Source organism: Dermacentor albipictus, chromosome 7 (assembly GCF_038994185.2).
Source record: "Dermacentor albipictus isolate Rhodes 1998 colony chromosome 7, USDA_Dalb.pri_finalv2, whole genome shotgun sequence".
In the NCBI taxonomy this organism is placed as follows: Eukaryota; Metazoa; Arthropoda; class Arachnida; order Ixodida; family Ixodidae; genus Dermacentor; species Dermacentor albipictus.
In genome coordinates this window covers 118,318,300-118,337,401 of record NC_091827.1, presented here as the reverse complement: position 1 = coordinate 118,337,401, position 19,102 = coordinate 118,318,300, and the positions used below count along the sequence as shown (strand labels likewise).

General features: G+C 48.6%; 2 long non-coding RNA genes across 3 annotated transcripts in view; one reads left to right on the top strand and one right to left on the bottom strand.

Annotated features, from left to right (window-relative positions):
• The window catches only part of LOC135909586 (uncharacterized), a 51,461-nt gene that overhangs the window by 7,085 nt on the left and 25,274 nt on the right, over nt 1–19,102 (bottom strand). Inside the window, exon 3 of one of the 2 annotated variants that reach the window (XR_010566748.2) lies at nt 15,864–16,011. The exons of the other annotated variant lie outside the window; for it this stretch is intronic. This is a non-coding gene — a long non-coding RNA (uncharacterized lncRNA). Of the gene's footprint in view, nt 1–15,863; nt 16,012–19,102 lie in introns of those variants that run through there. 2 annotated transcript variants of the gene reach the window in all.
• Nucleotides 14,691–19,102, top strand: part of LOC135909585 (uncharacterized) — a 59,537-nt gene continuing 55,125 nt past the window's right edge. Inside the window, exon 1 of the long non-coding RNA XR_010566747.2 lies at nt 14,691–14,884. This is a non-coding gene — a long non-coding RNA (uncharacterized lncRNA). The remainder of the gene's footprint in view (nt 14,885–19,102) is intronic.

The window sequence follows — 19,102 nt, the reverse complement described above, 5'->3', positions numbered from 1 at the left end:
GACCACCTTCCCACGGCTAGACCTGGTTCTTAGCGCTGCGGAAGCGAGGGTATCATATTGTTTGTGTCGGCATCGGCGGCGTTGTCCCTGAAACCAACTCCGCAGCTGGGGTTGACTCACTATCGGCGTCAGCGGCATCAGTCAGTCGCTGCTATCTCTTCCCTCCTCCCTTTATCGTGTTGTCCGCTTGCTGCGCGCGCTTCTGCCCCCATCGTTTGCCGCTGGGTGTATACGCCGCCCCCCTCCCCCCTCTTCCTGCGAGTCTCCGGTTGTCAAAGCGCCGGCTCGAACTTAATTCCTTTCTTCGCTCCTCCTCCAATGCAACCCCTGTGCGGTGGCAATCAGAGAGCCAGATCAGTGGCGGCGGATCTGTATATGTGCACCGCCCGAGCCGAAATTGCCGCTGCCGTTCGCCCTGTGCGGTGGAAATCAGAGAGCCAGATCGGTGGCGGCGGATCTGTATATGTGCACCGCCCGAGCCGAAATTGCCGCTGCCGTTCGCCACTGCGAAATTATCTGCCAGTTCTTTCTGAGCCATGAGCGAGACGACCGATGGAAGTCCTCCGTCTGCTGCTGCTGCTGCTGCTGCTAAACGAGCTGCCAGAGCAGAGGCCCAGCGCCGTCGCCGTCAGAATCCAGAGGTGCGTGCCGCCGAAGCAGAAGCTTACCGTCGCCGCCGTCGAGATGATCCAGGAGTACGCGTCGCCGAAGCAGAGGCTAAGCGCCGCCGCCGAGGAGACCCTGCCGTTCGCGCCGCCGAAGCGGAGGCTCATCGCCGCCGTCGAGAGCAACCAGCAGTAAGCGAGGCTGAAGCAGAAGCTCATCGCCGCCGCCGAGAAGACCCTGCAGTTCGCGCCGCCGAAGCGGAGGCTCATCGCCGCCGTCGAGAGCAACCAGCAGTAAGCGAGGCTGAAGCAGAAGCTCAAAAAAAGGTGAAACAGCTTATTTGCTGCGCTCAAATTTCGCATTAGGAAGTAACGTAATCGTCGGTAATTTTTTTTTCTTTTTTTTCTCTCGCACATGTGTGTACCAGCATTCTTTAATAAAAAACTGCGTTCAAAGGGGGCGCTTTTCGGATATGATGCGCGTGACGTTGGACTTGTGTTCAGACGTTGTGTCGACGACTGCAACGAAGTTCTTAGGAGAAATCAGCAACAGCCCGAAAAAAGGGAATAGCAGACAGGTGGCTGAAAGCTGAAGATGGAGAAGGAAGAGAAAGAAGCGCCAGGCACGAGGCGGGAGAGCGTGCGCTGCGGGGCGAGAAGATTGGCGCGAAGGAGGCGGTGCCGGTTCATGGAGCGGAAGAAAGAATAGCATGCCTAGGCAGAGCCAGGGGGCCGCCCTGCCATTCCAGGGGACCGGGCTGGTCCAGGTACGTCCAAGAATGATGATCCACGGTCGAGCTGAGCCTGCTGGATGGAGGCGCTGGCCGGTCAGGCGAGAGGACCCATGCCAGCCGTACAACCTGGACCCCGGTGGCCGTTGTTCAACGCTGCTGCAGAGCCCCGGCACGACGACACTTTCCGGAGAGCGCGGCTACGACCCGTGCGCCAGCCATCCTTAAATACCGATCCAGCACCCAACCATACTGATGTCTCCCGGAAAACGCAGCTGGGTCCTATTCAGCGACCGTGCTGGTGGCGACTACCAAGCTTCGCGTTGGGGCCACCGTAGACAACAGACCCTGCCGTTTATCCACTGCCGCATCCTCGGCAACGACCCCGACATATGGCCGACGCAATTTTTCTCGGTGAACCGGCGTGCATGCGATCACTGATTCTGACTTGTCGCCTCATTAATGGGCCTAGTAGTGAAACGTGCAGAGCAACTCTATAGCTGGCATCAAACCCCGCTTGTTGATGCTTGCCAGCTATAACGACGTTTTATTCTGAATGCTCCTGCATATGTGCTGTTAATATAGCTTGTTAAATATTGTGAGACTGCAGTGAGAAAAGATTGCATTTCGCCTGCAAATGCCTCTGTCTAATATTTGCATAGAGGTTGCTCTTGCATGCTAGAAATCCTTTCAAGAACCTGACATTACAACGGCATTTCTCGTGATTTCTTCAGGCAGTCGTAATCAACGCAGAAACGCAAATATCTTTCACTTTTTTCAACCCAAACTACAGGAGACGCACACGCGCTTTTTAAATGTTGGATCATCTAGTCGCACAGCATTTCGTTTACTTGTTCCCTCAAAGATTCACAGTCTCGCGTCCAAATTCGGTAAGCGCTCAGGCTATGTGGCTGAGCGTGTTCATCGGTTACTATTTAATGCTTAACAACAGGTGTTTCTCAAATGTATGATGAGGACGAGAAAGAGTTCTTGTATTGATTGAGGAACCTTATGAGCGCTGCTTGCTTATGAGGGAAAGACACGGATTATTATCGAAGGTGGTTTTAGTAACACGAACTGCCTTTGTAGGTTTCATTGAATCCGAGAGGTCGAATTTATCACTGACTACCATAACTTCTTCAACGCTGTCAATAGTGGTGCCCTGGTACATGTGTTTCAATTGTTGACTCAAGCTTGTCAGCATTTTCACTTTTCCTCCATGCAGTGGAGTGGTTCCACCTGCGAAGAAAATTTCGCACTGGAGCAGTCAATTTAGGTCGCCCACGACGACCCCATCTACGTCTGCGCATGTTTTGGTGCTAATGAAAACAGTAATACTTTAGCGAGGAGGGACGATGACTTGACTTTCTAGCAGATTCAAGACACCCTTACTCAGAGAAATCTGCAATGGTGTTTCTTTGTCTTCGGACAGCGTTATCGACATTGACCTCACGTTGCTGATAGCGCCGTATTGGTTGATACAGCGAGCTGCGGAATTTTGGTGGCTCCCTATGCTGGCGGGGGGGTGTCTGCAACACCAGTGTTGTAGGTGGCACAAGGCTTGTTATCGTGGCTGCTATTGTAGCCGCGCACTTCTCGGTCTTTTCGGGAAGAAGTATTTACTCCGTGAGCAGGTTTTGCAGCACGCAGCTAGCTCGTTGGCACGGGGCGTCATGGTGTTTCCTTCGCGGCTCCCACTTGGTTCACAGCTCAATGGGGGCGTCCGCTACATGAATGCAAAAGTGCCTCCACTAGATGTCGCATTGTAGTGACAGCGAAGGATACGGTAGAAAAATTGTGAATCATGGAACTAACTTTTTCTTGGGCGAAATTGTAACGTCTATAGCAAGTGCCAAACGAAACACAACGATAGCAGGGAGCGCTGTCGGCAAACGTCGAAATCTTATCAGCGGGTCAAGAGCGTCGGCTTTTAAACATAAGTCGTGGAAAGTTCGACAGTAGTCGCTGGTGCTCGCGTGCGATCCAGAAAACCTTAACCATTCGCGTCGCTTATACAATGAGGTTACGCAAGGTTATGTGAAAAGAGACCACGGAACGAACTTTTCATGACACACGACAAACTTACCATACATGCTAGTGCAACCTGCGCCATGCGATGCTATCAGTTAGCTGGTGAAAAGGGGTCGCCAGAAAAAGATGAATGAATACGCTTGTCATCATATCCCGTTCGGCTTTTGCGGAGTGCCAGCGACCTTTCAAGGAATTATGGATACCATTTCTCATGGCCGTCCAGGGGAAATTTTGTTATTATGATGTAGATAATGCCAGTACTTTTGGATCCCGCATTCAGTGACTCTAGCATAATTTCTAGCATTATGTTTGAATGTTTTGAGACAACATTCCTCATATTAAATTCCATTTTATGCCATTACAGTGAAAGCGACGCATAGGTTCTTCGCCAACTGGTATACAGAGGCACCATGTAGAAGATGACAGTCAGCTCCGTCTTACCACCGACATCTGGGCGTGAGCGTAAAGGTTTCTTAGGCCTCTCCTCCAATTTGTATTTCATTTTGTCAAGATTTCTCGAAGTAGTCTACTCAGTGACATCATCATCATCTTCAGCCAGTTTCTGTGTCCACAGCAGGACGGATGCCTCTCCCTGCGATCTCCAGTTACCGTTGTCCTGCGGCAAGTGAATACAACTTTCGCCTGCAAATTTCCTAATTTCTTCAGCCCACCTCGTTTTCTGCCATTCTCGACTTCACATCGCTTCTCTTAGCGCCTATTTTGTAACTCTAATGGTCCGCTGGCTGTCCATCCTGCGCATTACGTGACCTGCCTAGCTCCGTTTCTTCCCTTAATGTGAATTAGCATATCGGCTATCCACGTTTTCTCTCTAATCCAGACCGCTAACTTCTTGTCTCTTAACGTTAAGCCTAACATGCTTAGTTCAATCGCTCATTGCGTCGTTCATAACTTGTTCTCACGCTTCTTTGTCAACCTCTAAGTTTCTGTCCCATATGGTAGCACTGGTAGGTTGCAGTGATGGCGCTCTTCTCTTTTCAATCATAGTTGTAAGCTCCCAGTCAGGATCTGGCAGTGCCTGGCGTACACACTCCAGTCAATTTTCATTCTTCTGTTATATTCCGATCCATGATCAGAACCACTTGTGAGTAATTGACCCAGATAACCGGACTCTTTCACATAGTCTGGAGGCTGAGTTGTGATCCTGAATTCCTGTTTCTACCCCAGGTTACTGAAAACTATTGTGGTCTTCTGCATGATAACCTTCAACCCCACTCTTAGACTTTCTTTTTTCAGGTCCTCAATCATTTGTTTTAGTTAGTCCCATTGTTGTTGAACAGGAAAATGTCAGCTGCAAACCGAAAGTTGAAGAGATATTCACCGTTGAACCTCACTCTTTAGCCTTACCCGTTTAATAGCTTGAACACTTCTTCCAAGGATACAGTGATTAGCATTGGAGATATTATCTCTCCTTGCCTGCCACCATTATTTCTAAGTATCGTTCTGTTTGTCTTGTGGAGAAGCAAGGTTGCTCTGTAATCTTTAGATATTTCCGAAGATATTCACCTGTGCCTCGTGTACTACTTGAATACGTAATGCCTCTATGAGTGCTACTATCTCTATTGAATCAAATGCCTTTTCTTATACTTATAGCCGTATAGATGGCTTGTGTGTACGGTGCACCTTTCTCGATTAACTGAGTCAGTGACACACGTTTTCTATAGGGGCGTTTCTTCCAAAAGGGCACTGCCTTGCGACGACTCTTCCTGAGAGCTCAATTTTCTACGAATGTAGGAGAACACATTGCGTTCTTTTTTGTCGATGTAATGTCTTCTATTGCGGTACACACTGATGCTAGCGGCATCAACAACAGTGCCATGGTAGTGCAATGACATTACATTTGTGAGCACATAAGCGAGTCGCTTTTTGAATAAGTTCGAACGAAATACAACGTCAGTGAACAAGGCATGCGAGCTGTTTCTGCGCTGGTTTGCTATCCTTACTGAACACAAGATTTTACGCTGGCTGATAAATATCTGCAATCTGTGCGGAAGCGCGGTACGTAAGCCTCTACGGAATCAAGTGTAGGATATTGGTCATTTCCTTCAAGTTTTGTCGTCACCATGAAAACGTCGACTGTCATTCCCGTCTTACCGTTATAAGGACGGAAGATGAAAGAGAAAATTTTATAACTTGTTTTGCTTTTATTGTTTTCTCATTTTCAGAAGCTGTGAACGAACGATAAGCAAAGGACATTGCATTCGCTAGAAATGACTTCTTGCGGCTTTTTTTCATCCTGTAGTGACCGGTCAATTTCGGGCTCCATACAGCTGGATTTGCAAAACCATATAATCGTTAATTGTTTCTCACGTTTTCAAAGTGTGCCAATAAATCTATAGGACGCCATGATAAATCTGTAGGACGCAGCATAGATGACGGTCTAAGTACCAATTTTCGATATCCTGCAATCACGGATTGATCGGAAACTTTGCCCGGACGCAATCAGTGTCACCGTCTAGTTTGTCTTTTCAACAAGTGAGTAAAGGTATCTTGGAGCCCTTCTGAAAATCATCCGGCAAATTCCTACTGGTAATAATACGCGTCTATCGCTTCAGCCACTATGCAGAATATTGACACGTGTACTTGTCTTTATCGGGCGACAAGTTTTGCCGCCTAACAAATGTTATCGCACAGCGCGGTACGCGCCTGCATGTATCCGACGTTTCTGGAAAGTTATCGATGCTTCGACCCAGCTGCCTGTTGTCGCCAAACCTTGTGTTATCTGATTTCATCGCGTAACGCGAATGGTGTAGAACTTTGTGGAAGGCACGCGGGTCCGAACGATTAGTCTGGAACATTCGAAGACTGCTCTATAAAAGCCGACGCGCTTGACCCGCTGATCAGATTTCCGACGATCGCCGACCGTGTTCGCCGCTATCGTTGTGCTATAAGTGTAGCCTGTTTTGTGGGCACAGGTTCGCCCAATAAAAGCTAGTTTTGTATTCCACCGTACTGCTTCTTTCTTAACCGTCACTACCACGTGACATCTGGTGGAGGTGCTTGTGCGTTCATGTACCGAACGCCCCCGCAAAGCCGCGATACAAGCCCGAAGCCCGACGACAAAACCAACGTCGCCCAAGACCAGCGTGCTAGCCTCCGACTGCAAGGATTGCCCCCGGAGCACGACGTTCCGCGGATCAACATTGGAGGACCCGGAAACCTGGCTCGAGACGTATGAGAGGGTCGCTACGTTTAACAGTTGGGACAGCGACGACAAGCTGCGGCATGTCTATTTCGCACTGGAAGACGCTGCCAGGACCTGGTTCGAGAATCGAGAAGCCACTTAAACGACACATGGGACCTGTTCCGAAGCGGCTTCTTACAAACGTTTACAAGCGTGGTACGAAAAGAGCGAGCCCAAGCACTACTAGAAACCAGAGTGCAGCTGCCAAACGAGACGATCGCGATCTTCACGGAGGAGATGGCCTGTCTTTTCCGGCACGCCGACCAGGAAATGTCAGAGGAGAAAAAAGTCCGCTTCCTGATGCGGGGCGTCAAGCAAGAACTTTTCGCAGGACTTATTCGTCACCCGCCGAAGACCATAGCTGCGTTTTCTGCCGAGGCATCGACGATCGAGAAAACTCTAGAGAGGTGCACCCGGCAATATAACCGCCAGGGGCTCACGCCGCAGTACGCCATCCAAGGACTGGATTCTGGCGACCTTCAGGAGACCATCAGGGCCATTGTGCGCGAAGAACTCCGCAAGGTCCTGCCTTCGTGGCAGCCCCAAGTGGCTTCGATCGCCGACATCGTGAAAGAAGAAGTTCAGCGATCGCTCGGAGTTCCCGAGTTACAACCACAATCATCGCAGCCCCAGCCAGAAGCGATGACCTACGCCGCCGTCGCCCGCCGTCAAGGTCCCCCTCCACGACCGCGCCAGGGCCCTGCAACGCCGCAATTCCGTCGACCACCGCCGCCGCCGCCAGCACGCCCACCCGTCGCCCAGCGCAGCTACCCGAGAAAGACAGACATTTGGCGAGCCCCCGACCACCACCCGCTCTGCTATCACTGCGGAGAAGCCGGCCGTGTGTATCGCCGATGCCCATACCGCGACATGGAACTGAGAGGGTTCGCCGTCAACGCGCCGCGTCCACAGCTTGGAGAGCGCCCACGTGACATCGCCGACTACCTCGCCGCTACTCAATGGAGCCCTCGACGACCGTCCCGTTCGCCGTCATCAGGCCGCTACCTGTCGCCGCGGCGCCGAGCATACACCGGCCCAGCCCGGGGCCGCTCTGCGAGTCCATATCCGGAAAACTAAAAGCAGCAACCGATGGAGGTGCGGTTGCTGTTCGTCGAACTGACGAAGATCCTCCGCCGCCGACGAAGACGACGAAGAAACCTTCTCGACGACCTAATGACGACACGCCGCCATCCCGAAGATGTCGGGAAGCCAAGACTACACCGACGAAACACGACTTGACGACGCGACGTTCCAGCTTCAGTTCAACACGACGCATCCGTGATCCGACGCCAAGACCCAATTGCAACGCCAGACAAAGAACCACCGACCTCGATGTACTTCTAGACGGCAACGCAGTCACTGCCTTAGTCGACACAGGGGCCGATTACTCCGTAATGAGTGGACACATCGCCGCCCAGTTGAAGAAGGTTAAGACTGCAAGGGAGGGCCCCCAAATTCGGACTGCTGGAGGACACCTAATTACCCCAACTGGAATCTGCACGGCAACAATTACCGTTCATGACCGGACTTACCCTGCCACCTTCGTTATCCTGCAGCAGTGTTCGCGAGACGTCATTCTCGGCATGGACTTCCTGAACCAACACGGCGCAATCATTGACCTGAAGTCGAAGTCCATAACGCTGTCGGAAGATCGAGCGATACCACAGGAGAGCTCTAGTAGTCACCGTGCCTTAAGTGTGCTCGAAAGTCAAGTCAGCATCCCGCCTCGCTGCAGCATTGTTATTTCGGTCAGCACTAAAACGCCTGCCGACGTAGAAGGCGTCATCGAGGGCGACCAACGTCTACTGCTAGACCGTGAAATTTGCAGTCGCAAGAGGGATCGCTCGACTGCATGGAGGGAAAACTGAAGTGTTGCTGACAAACTTCAGCCAGGAGTTCAAGCACATCAACACGGGCACGACGATCGCGTACATCGAGGGAATTCTAGAAACCAGTAATGCGTTTGTCCTCTCGGATTCCGCCGCATCTACCCCGACGACCATGGTTCCCGAACCAGACTACGACATTAATCCCAGTCTTCCCATGATTAAGCAACAGCAGCTCAAAAGTCTGCTCCAACGATACAAAGGCTGCTTTTCGACGTCTTCGAGGATTCGACAAACACCAGTCGCCAAGCATCGCATAATAACCGAGGAAAGCGCTCGACCACTCCGCCAAAGCCCTTACCGAGTTTCGCCGCGAGAACGTGAAGCTATAAGACAACAAGTCAACGAGATGCTGCGCGACGAGATCACCCAGTCGTCGAAAAGCCCGTGGGCATCCCCTGTTGTCTTGGTGAAGAAAAAGGACGGCACCTTACGTTTCTGCGTCGATTATCGTCGACTGAACAAAATCACAAAGAAGGATGTATACCCCCTACCACGGATAGACGACGCATTAGATCTGCTCTGCAACGCAAAATACTTCTCGTCGATGGATCTCAAGTCTGGCTACTGGCAAATAGAAGTCAACGAGAGAGATCGCGAAAAAACCGCCTTCATCACGCCAGACGGCCTCTACGAGTTGAAGGTCATGCCATTCGGACTCTGCTCGGCGCCTGCAACATTCCAGCGCGTCATGGACACGGTGTTAGCCGGATTGAAGTGGCAGACCTGTCTTGTTTACTTGGATGAGGTCGTCGTCTTCGCCGAAAATTTCGACGATCACCTTAGGCGGCTTGCGACAGTACTAGAGGCCATCAAGTCATCAGGGCTCACTCTGAAGCCAGAAAAGTGCCGCTTCGCTTACTATGAGCTTCTATTCCTAGGCCACGTCATCAGCAAGTCTGGAGTTCGCCCCGACCCACAGAAGACAGCTGCCATTGCAAAGTTCCCGCAGCCCATCGACAAGAAGGCAGTGCGTAGATTTCTTGGCATGTGTGCCTACTACAGGCGATTTGTCAAGGACTTTTCACGCATCGCTGAGCCGTTGCTACGGCTAACTAAATGTGATGTTGAGTTCAAGTGGGAAACGCCGCAGTCCGACGCATTTGAAGAACTCAAACGACGCATGCAGTCGCCGCCGGTACTTGCGCACTTCGACGAGTACGCCGATACCGAAATCCATACTGACGCCAGTAGCCTAGGCCTCGGTGCCGTTCTAGTCCAGAGGAGAAACGGAGTCGAACAAGCGATAGCTTACGCTAGCCGGTCGCTCTCAAAAGCGGAAGGCAACTATTCTACGACCGAAAAGGAATGCCTCACCATCGTTTGGGCTACAGCTAAATTTCGCCCTTATCTTTATGGCAGGCCATTCAAAGTCGTCAGCGACCATCGCGCTTTTTGTTGGCTAGCGAATTTAAAGGATCCTTCAGGCCGGCTGGCTCGGTGGAGCCTAAGACTGCAAGAATATGATATCACTGTAACCTATAAGTGCGGACGAAAACACTCTGATGCCGATTGCCTATCACGCGCCCCCATTGACTCGCCGCCGCAAGATGACGAAGATAATGACGCCTTCCTCGGCATTTTAAGGGCAGAAGACTTCGCTGAACAGCAGCGAGCAGACCCGGAATTGAAAAACCTCATCGAGTATTTGGAAGGGCACACCGACGTTGTTCCTAGGGCATTTAAGCGAGGATTATCTTCGTTCTCGCTTCAAAACAACCTGCTCGTAAAGAAGAACTTCTCACCAGTGCGCGCCAACTACCTTCTTGTTGTCCCGCCAGGACTGCGTCCAGAAGTATTCTACGCCCTACACGGCGATCCAACCGCTGGGCACCTTGGATTCTCCCGGACGCTGTCGAGGATACAGGAAAGGTATTATTGGCCGCGCCTGACCGCCGACGTCGCCCGTTATGTCAGAACATGCCGAGACTGTCAGCGACGCAAGACACCACCGACAAGACCAGCCGGATTACTACAACCAATCGAGCCTCCTTGCCGACCATTCCAGCAGATCGGGATGGACTTGTTGAGACCCTTTCCGACGTCAACAACCGGAAATAAGTAGATCGTCGTGGCGACGGACTACCTCACCCGCTTCGCTGAAACTAAAGCACTGCCGAAAGGTAGCGCCACCGAAGTAGCGAAATTCTTTGTCGAAAACATCCTGCTGCGACATGGCGCCCCAGAAGTCCTCATCACCGACAGAGGAACGGCCTTTACAGCGGAGCTCACTCAAGCCATTCTGAACTACAGTCAGACAAGGCACAGGAGGACAACGGCCTACCACCCGCAGACGAATGGTCTTACGGAACGGCTGAATAAGGCCCTCGCCGACATGCTAGCGATGTACGTCGACGTCGAACACAAGACCTGGGATGCCATCCTGCCGTACGTAACATTCGCTTACAACACGGCGGTGCAAGAAACAACGCAGATCACGCCGTTCAAGTTGGTTTACGGCAGGAACCCGACGACGACGCTCGACGCCATGCTGCCGCACGTAACTGACGAAGAGAATCTTGACGTCGCTACCTTCTCCAGCGCGCCGAAGAAGCCGGACAGCTCGCCCGCCTGCGAATCAAGAACCAGCAGAGGACCGACAGCCGACACTACAACCTCCGACGACGCTTCGTCGAGTACCAGCCCGGCGACCGTGTTTGGGTATGGACCCCGATACGCCGACGAGGACTGAGTGAAAAACTATTGCGACGCTATTTCGGACCCTACAAGGTCATCCGACGTATTGGCGCACTGGGCTATGAGGTCGTGCCAGATGGCATTTCGCATTCACAGCGACGTCGCCCACGACCTGAAGTGGTCCACGTGGTGCGTCTTAAACCATTTTACGGACGCTAACGAACTTTACATATTTTGTTTTTTTTTCTCTTTGCTATGAGTGCTTATTTATTACTTTCGTTTGTTTGCAGCATCGGGTCGATGCTTTTTAAGAGGGGGGTATTGACACGTGTACTTGTCTTTATCGGGCGACAAGTTTTGCCGCCTAACAAATGTTATCGCACAGCGCGGTACGCACCTTCATGTATCCGACGTTTCTGGAAAGTTATCGATGCTTCGACCCAGCTGTCTGTTGTCGCCGAACCTTGTGTTATCTGATTTCATCGCGTAACGCGAATGGTGTAGAACTTTGTGGAAGGCACGCGGGTCCGAGCGATTAGTCTGGAACATTCGAAGACTGCTCTATAAAAGCCGACGCGCTTGACCCGCTGATCAAATTTCCGACGGTCGCCGACCGTGTTCGCCGCTATCGTTGTGCTGTAAGTGTAGCCTGTTTTGTAGGCACAGGTTCGCCCAATAAAAGCTAGTTTTGTATTCCACCGTACTGCGTCTTTCTTCACCGTCACTACCACGTGACAATATTTAGCCTTGCCATGTTATACAGCTGCTCTCGTTTACATGTTCTCGTTTTACTTTTTTATCCTTCGTGCTAACCCTCCATGTGTCATCAATAGTTATCGTTGTTGTCTGTTGTTGAGGCGGGGCTAGAATTGCTTCGTCTCTGCGGCTCGTAACTAAATTATTCGACATTCAGCCATACCTAGACCAAAGGTCCTGCAGATCATAAGAATAGACCTTTAACTAACACGCTGGTGATGTGGGCGGTTCCTCTCATCACAAGGACTGAAATTCGTGCTTCCACTCGCCACATATTGTCGTCGTTTTATTCCAGTCGTCTGTATGGCCACAACAGTATCCTTTAACTTTGAAGGCGAGTACTCGATTCCCAAAATGGTGTGAATTGCCGAAAAAGGAAGTGATATCGTTCGCATATCGTTCGTATTTGTAGTGGGGTGTCCCAATGTCAATTGAAGGAGAGCTATGATAGCGGAAAGCACTTTGTCGGAAGGCGATTCTGTCTGGCTCTATAGCGCGTAAAGCAAACGTATCTAATACCAAAGTTGCTGCCCCGCTATACTTATCCATTTGTCGTCGTCGCAGCTGACTTCGGTGATTTGACCTACTTGGTGCCTGACGGGGGCTGGCTGCCGGCCTAACCACCTGACTCCTCGCATGCAGCTCTTTTACCTAGCCATTCTCCAGCAATTGGATTCATCCAGCGGGTTTCCTCTGCGAGCTGGGAATTGCAATTACATGCTATGAAACATCATAAAAAGTAAATGAACACGAAATATAGCTACGCACTCTGTACAAATTCATCACCTAGACTGCAAGTAAGTGATATCATCACGTAACAATATTTGTCGCACGTGCAAATTGTAGTGCGTACGGGTTGCACGTGCACATGCACGTGCAGGCAAATAATAATTTTTCGGCGTATCAAAAAACAGATGTTTTGATGAAATATTCTCCCGTTCTTAAGAATTATTGAAGTATGAAAACGTCCGGAAAGGAGCAGTGAGAAATACCCGATCGTGTTGGGAAAACGTAGGATGCGGAGTCATCTGATGTGCTAACTTGCACTGGTGAAACCCGCAGGAGTACACTTGGCCGCTATAATTCCATAATTATTGCGCTTACATTATTTGACTAAAATAAAGATTTACCTCCAAAACTCACAAAATATTTATATATGGGCGGAATATGCAGAAAATTTGCCAAGTTCGGTACTAGCGGCATCTGTGTTAAAATATGTTGAAGCAGGGACCAGTTAAACATTCTATAACATTAAAAAAGAAACACAATTTTGTGACTGCAGTAAGGCCATGCCGTACTTGTTTGTGTTTCGTCAAAACTACACCAGGCACATTTATTAAGCATTTCCCCCTACATAAAGACAGCCTGGGTGAGCTCTTGGAAAGCGTAAGGTATCTGTAAAGTCGATCGCGCTAGGCCTTCGCAACCTTCGTCTTTCTCCTTCTAAGTACAATTCTCGCCTCGGTCTAGATTTATTTATTTATTTATTTCCTCAGGGGTCTCTTGTTGAGAAATTACATGAGGGAGTTGGCGGTTAATGGCAAACAAAAATACTACAAGTTACAACTGGATATTTTTGATCAGCCGCTTGCATGCAAGTTAGTCGATGAGATAGTGACAACTTTGGTGAGCAGGCCATTCCAGTCTCACTTTATGCGGAGAAAAAATTATTGCTGAAACGTCATAGTATCGGCTTGTGGGAGATATATTTTGTTAGAGTGACTGTTTGGGGCAATGTGACGGGGTTTCTCTAAAGACAAAGAGTGGAAAACTTTATGAAAAAGGTTCAGACATGAGGCTGGAGAGGGTGACCTTATTTGGGCTTTTAGGGCTGAGATGTTTGAATTTTACGAATGATTAGACAGAATAAATCATGTCGCGCAGTTCTGAGGAAACTTGAGGGTGGTATTAAGGTTATTGTGGGTGGGGTCAAAATTAGCATGGGTACATCCAGCTTTGGGAGCACAAAAGTTTGAAAAACAAGTTTTTTAATAAAGGGTAGAGCGAAGATAAGGTTACGAGGTTCATAACTTGGAGTAAAATTAGCAGAATTTATTATGCGGTTAACATGACAGGTCCAAGTTAAGCCCCGTGAGATATATACACCAAGATATTTGAATTAATGAGTTGTGGCAATCTCCATAGTATTGATGCTATAATTAGGCATATCGTAATTACGACGACGATGAATAGACATCACCGTAGTATTAGATGCATTTATTGATATGAACCAAGTATTACACCAGTTTTTTTGCGCGATAGGTCATTTTGTAGCGCGGAATGGTCGGTGGGGTTTGTAATTGCTCGGTGGGCATTTTAAGCTTTCACTAGCGTTCTATGGGGCACGCTGCTATATTTTTTCCCGTAACTTTCAAGATCTGATCCAAGATAATTTCACGGAATGCGTAAAAGTACAATATAGCAAATACGTTCACTTTACATGCTCGTCAAGAATCAGCGTGTTCAGTTGTGTTGATACAACGTATGCGTAGTAGCTTTCGATATTGAAGGCTATATATTTGCGCGCATTCAACAGCACGTGGCTTCCACGAAGACACGCTTTCGTTCGGTGAATTTCTCTGATCAATATGAGGAGCGGGTCACGACGCAAAATAAGGCTTTTGCGAATACTGAATATTCCGAAGTAGAATACCTCCTATTCCTTTTTTATTCGTGCCCAGCTCTCTCTGGTAGAGACAGCTTCGCTTCTGGGTATGCCGGTGCCCCCACCTAACCGATTTTTTTGCATCTATGAGAGCTTCTACATGCTCGTATTTTTGTCCCTGAATCTCCATACTTGGAGTGGGCGTCGGATTATTCACAGGCTACTTTTAAGACCGCTGGCTGGTGAGGGTAAATCAGTAGCGACGTGTTAAAAGGCCCGAGCACCGGCACTTGAAAGAACTGCCAGCATTTGCCGCGGAAATTTTTCGTCGTTCCCCAGGCAGCGTTTCCCTCGACTACGGCAAGAAGCATATTTCGCACCCCTACTGAACATCTGACTGTTTAATACATCAGCACCAAGGTTCACTGCAGGTAAGGCTAATACATAACCGCGTCCGTCAGCCTAGCTTATGCCAATGTCGTGCGTTTCTAACTTTTGCATGATATTCGCCTATAAATAAATGTGGCCACTATTAGTGGTGCATATTACAAAACATACTCCAGCAGTCGCTACCCACTGTATAATTATTACGACCAAATGGATCACTAGCAATTAACTGATGAATATGCGATGAATATTTGGTAGGCCGCCATTCAAATCTGAACCTGGTAAAACGGGTGGCATTGATTTGTTGCAACCTGGTAACACATCAGTTAATCAATTTGTTGACCTGTTATGAATGTATGGCTTTTCAAACAACATTGCTCTGCCTACTCGCGTCTCTGCATCCAGTGAATTCTTTAATGATTTGTGTCTGACTAATTATATTGAAAGTGACGTGAAAGCGGGAGTGCTTGTAAGTGCAATCAGTGATAATTTACCTGTGTTCTGCTTCATTCCTAAGCGCACGTTTCCACAGGTTATCACAGAACACTCGACAAAAACTACGCGGGTGATAACTAAGCGCGCAATAGATAATTTCCGTCAAAATATCCCACCTGTGAACTGGAATGAAATTTTACATAAAGATAAATCTGATTCAAACCTTTTACACCACAGTTTTCTCGTGGAAATCATTGAAATTTACAAACATTCTTTTCATTTGGTAACTGTTAGAAACCTTAAGAAAGCGAGAAAACCTATGACTTAGTCATAATTACCTATGACTTAGTCAAGAAAATCAAAGCACGAGATAGGCTCTTCGGCAACTTCGCGAAATATAAGGGCATAGAAATTATTAAGCAATAAAAAAGTCAGGAAAATGGTAAATGCCGGCATAAAAAAGTCACGAGTTATTTACTACGCTAACAAATTTACGGACATTCTTTATGACCCTAAAAAAACTTGGCGAACTCTGAAGGACCAATTGCGGTACCCAAAAAACAGCGTTCACCAGGAACTTACGTACGGCGATAAAGTGCTAAGCGGTAAATCCCTCGCTGAAGTATTCAATCAACAGTTCTTGTGATTTCGCTCCTTTGACTCGGAAGTTAGCCACAGCTCAAGGACCATATTAACACCAGTTTGCATAATACTATGTATTTTCGTCCTGTTACACCTACAGAAATAGCACACATTCTTAGCAATTTAAAGAAAAGCTCTTCTTGTGGTTATCACGGTATTTAAGTAGCACCAATTAAAGCAGTCGCGGATTTATTGTGCATTGTTCTTTGTGACATAACAAACATCGTCTTTTCTACAGGCACATTTTCGGATAACATGAAAATTGCTAGGATCGTCGTCTTGCATAAAGGTGGCGCAACTGATTGCATCACTAATGGCACATTCACACCGAAAGCGGAGCGTCTAAGCGGCCAAGCGGATCTTCAACGCGGCGAGGCGGTGAGCGCGCGCGCCTGTTCAGACCGGACGGCTTGCCTGGCGGCCCGCGTGACAGCGAAGGTGGAGCATCCGGCGTTCTCGTGGCACACGTGTCGCCATCTCTTGGCACCAGTCGCCCTTCCTCAACGCGCGCGCGCGAGCGTCGTCACCGCGCCACCGTCATCTGGAGGCCCGCTCGCGCTTGCTAACCACTTGTGAAGCAGCTCGGACGAAGACGACGAAATAGTTGGCATTCTACTCGTCGCTACTTCAGGAGCTTTTCAAGACAAGCAGCAGAAAGCTCGAAGACCACCCGCCAACACCGCTGGTGGGTCCGCCCCGCCTTGCAAGAACGAGAGCGAATTGGTCATGTCAGTGCTTTGATGCTTGTATTCAGTGTCCTTGAGTACGTCGTGTCTCTTGTCACATAGCATCGCGCAACATTTAATGGTGTCGATCAAAAGTGCAGCGCAAAATCCAGCTGTCTCGGTGGATGCCTTTTGAGTCGGCTTGTCTTCTCGAGCCCTGGTTTGCTGCGGGAAAGCGGGAAGCTCCGGCGGGGCGGAAAAAATCGGTCCGAGAGAGATCGGGCTGCCCGCCGCGTTTTCCGCCTGCTTTGCCCGCTCGGCGAGGAGGTTTTCGCCGCTTTCCGCTTTCCGCCTGCCCGCTTTGCCCGCCCCGCCTTCGGTGTGAATGCGCCCTAATTATCGGCCGATATTCATACTTCCAGTTTTTTCTAAAATTATTGAAAAAGCACTAAATTCTAGAATAACTGGACACATGCAAAAGTATAACCTTATATCCCTGATTCAGTATGGCTTTTAAAGGGGTAAATCCTCTGAATCTGCGTTACTTGAAATACGTAATAAAAGTTTTGGCAATATAGAAAACCAACGATACACATTAGGCCTACTTTTAGACTTTAAAGCATTTCATTCAATCAAACATCACATACTTTTTTCTAAATTACCCTTTTATGGAATCAGAGGTATTGCTTTAGACTTACTGCGTAGCTGTCTACCACACCGCTCCCAATTTGTGGAAATCAACAGCATAAAATCAGATTTAGCAAACATTAGGTACAGTGTCCCACCGGCTTCTATCTAAGGTCCTACGATTCTCCTGCTTTATATTAATAATATCGTGACAATGCCAGAAACACCCGATATTGTATTATGTGCCGATGATAGAAACGTTTTTTCTCCTCTGATAACATCTGTACTGTAATTCCTCTTATTACCAACTGGTTAAATTCCCTTTCAGTGTGGTTATCGGCTAATCACTTGAGCCTACCTGTTAAAAAAACAAAGTATGTTGTTTTTACTGCTAATAGCAAGTCAGTTAAATTCGCATCTTCTGTAATATTTCAATCTCAACCACTTAAAAGGGTTACCCAGTACAAGTTCTTGGGTGTACACTTCCTTGACAATCTAGGGTGGACGCATCACGTAAGTTATATTAAACGTAGCATAGCACAATTAATCGGTATTCTGAATAAGCATGGCACGCAGTTACCTTTTAACCCTTAAAAGCCCATAGTGCTTCTACTATGAAAAAATTGGCTAAACGTTTCGAAAACAATCTTTATTAGTCTCTCAAGCCATCTTCAAGCAAAAGAATGCATCAGCTTGTATGCGGTGGGAAACACAGCTATGGAAATATTCTTCCCTGTGGGCTATGAGGGCTGTCCTACTTATGGTGAAACTTCATGAAGCAAGGAACAACGCAGAGGTGAACCTTGCACGTTGAACAGATGATCTTTGACCTTTTGTCGTTATTGGCAGAGGAGAAATACCTGCAGCGCTTGTACGATGTTGCCCCTTCTGGGAAGTGGGGTGTGGCGGCAAAGCGAGTTTCATCTGGCACGCGAAGATTTTTTTCAGGCTTTTTGATGGAAGGTCGTCGTGGCGCAAGGGCAGCTGATCTTTTCCTGTTTGTGTAGCCGTTGACAAGCTGCCTTGACAGCCTTATTAGGAAGTGTACGTGGTCATCGCAACCAACATTTGACAGATGGTACAGCACATAGCTGTTTACAAGAGCGCAGTCAAGAATGAAATAAAAGAGACGCATCCACCACTTTCGAGACTTTCTGCTGACCGTGTAGTACTCCCTTAGCTTGTCCAAGCGGTTTACTCCACGCATGTATTTCGTGTACTCGACTATAGCAAGAGGACACTGCAGGTCAATTTTAGTGCCATCCTGTGCTTTCTTAGAGACATTCACTGTGTGGAGGGATTGTGGGCAGTCGTGAGTATGTTCACAAGCCTCTTGTCTTGCCACTGTAGGGCCGCCACATTCCCTTTTACACGGAAGGTGTGATCCCCTTCTTTCATCTTCTTCTTGTTCTTGAGAATCTCGGGAAGCCCTTTCGTTTGCTGTCGTACTGTGTTGACTGAATAGATACCTTCTTCGAAGAGGTTCTGGAGCAGTTCTGGCGACGAAAAGAAGTTGTCGAACACCACAAGACACTCGGTTTGTGCCAGTTCCTCATTGAACTTCTTTACCACACGAGTGCCTAAGCCGCTTACATCACTCTCTTTTCCGGTATAAACGTCAAACTGGATCACAAAACCAGTAGTGGCATCTGCGCGCACCCAGACTTTGAAGCCGCGCTTGATAGGTTTTAGAGGCATATACTGCTTGAAGGACTTCCTCCCCTTGAAACGAACCATGCTCTCGTCAATTGAGTAGCAGGAAGATGGTTGGTAGCACTTTCCAAATTCGCTCATTACTGACGTCATAAGCAGCCGTATCTTGTGCAATGGGTCATGACCTGGCTCACCTTTTGGCACTGACGTTGTGTTGTCATTAGCATGGAGAGCCCGTAA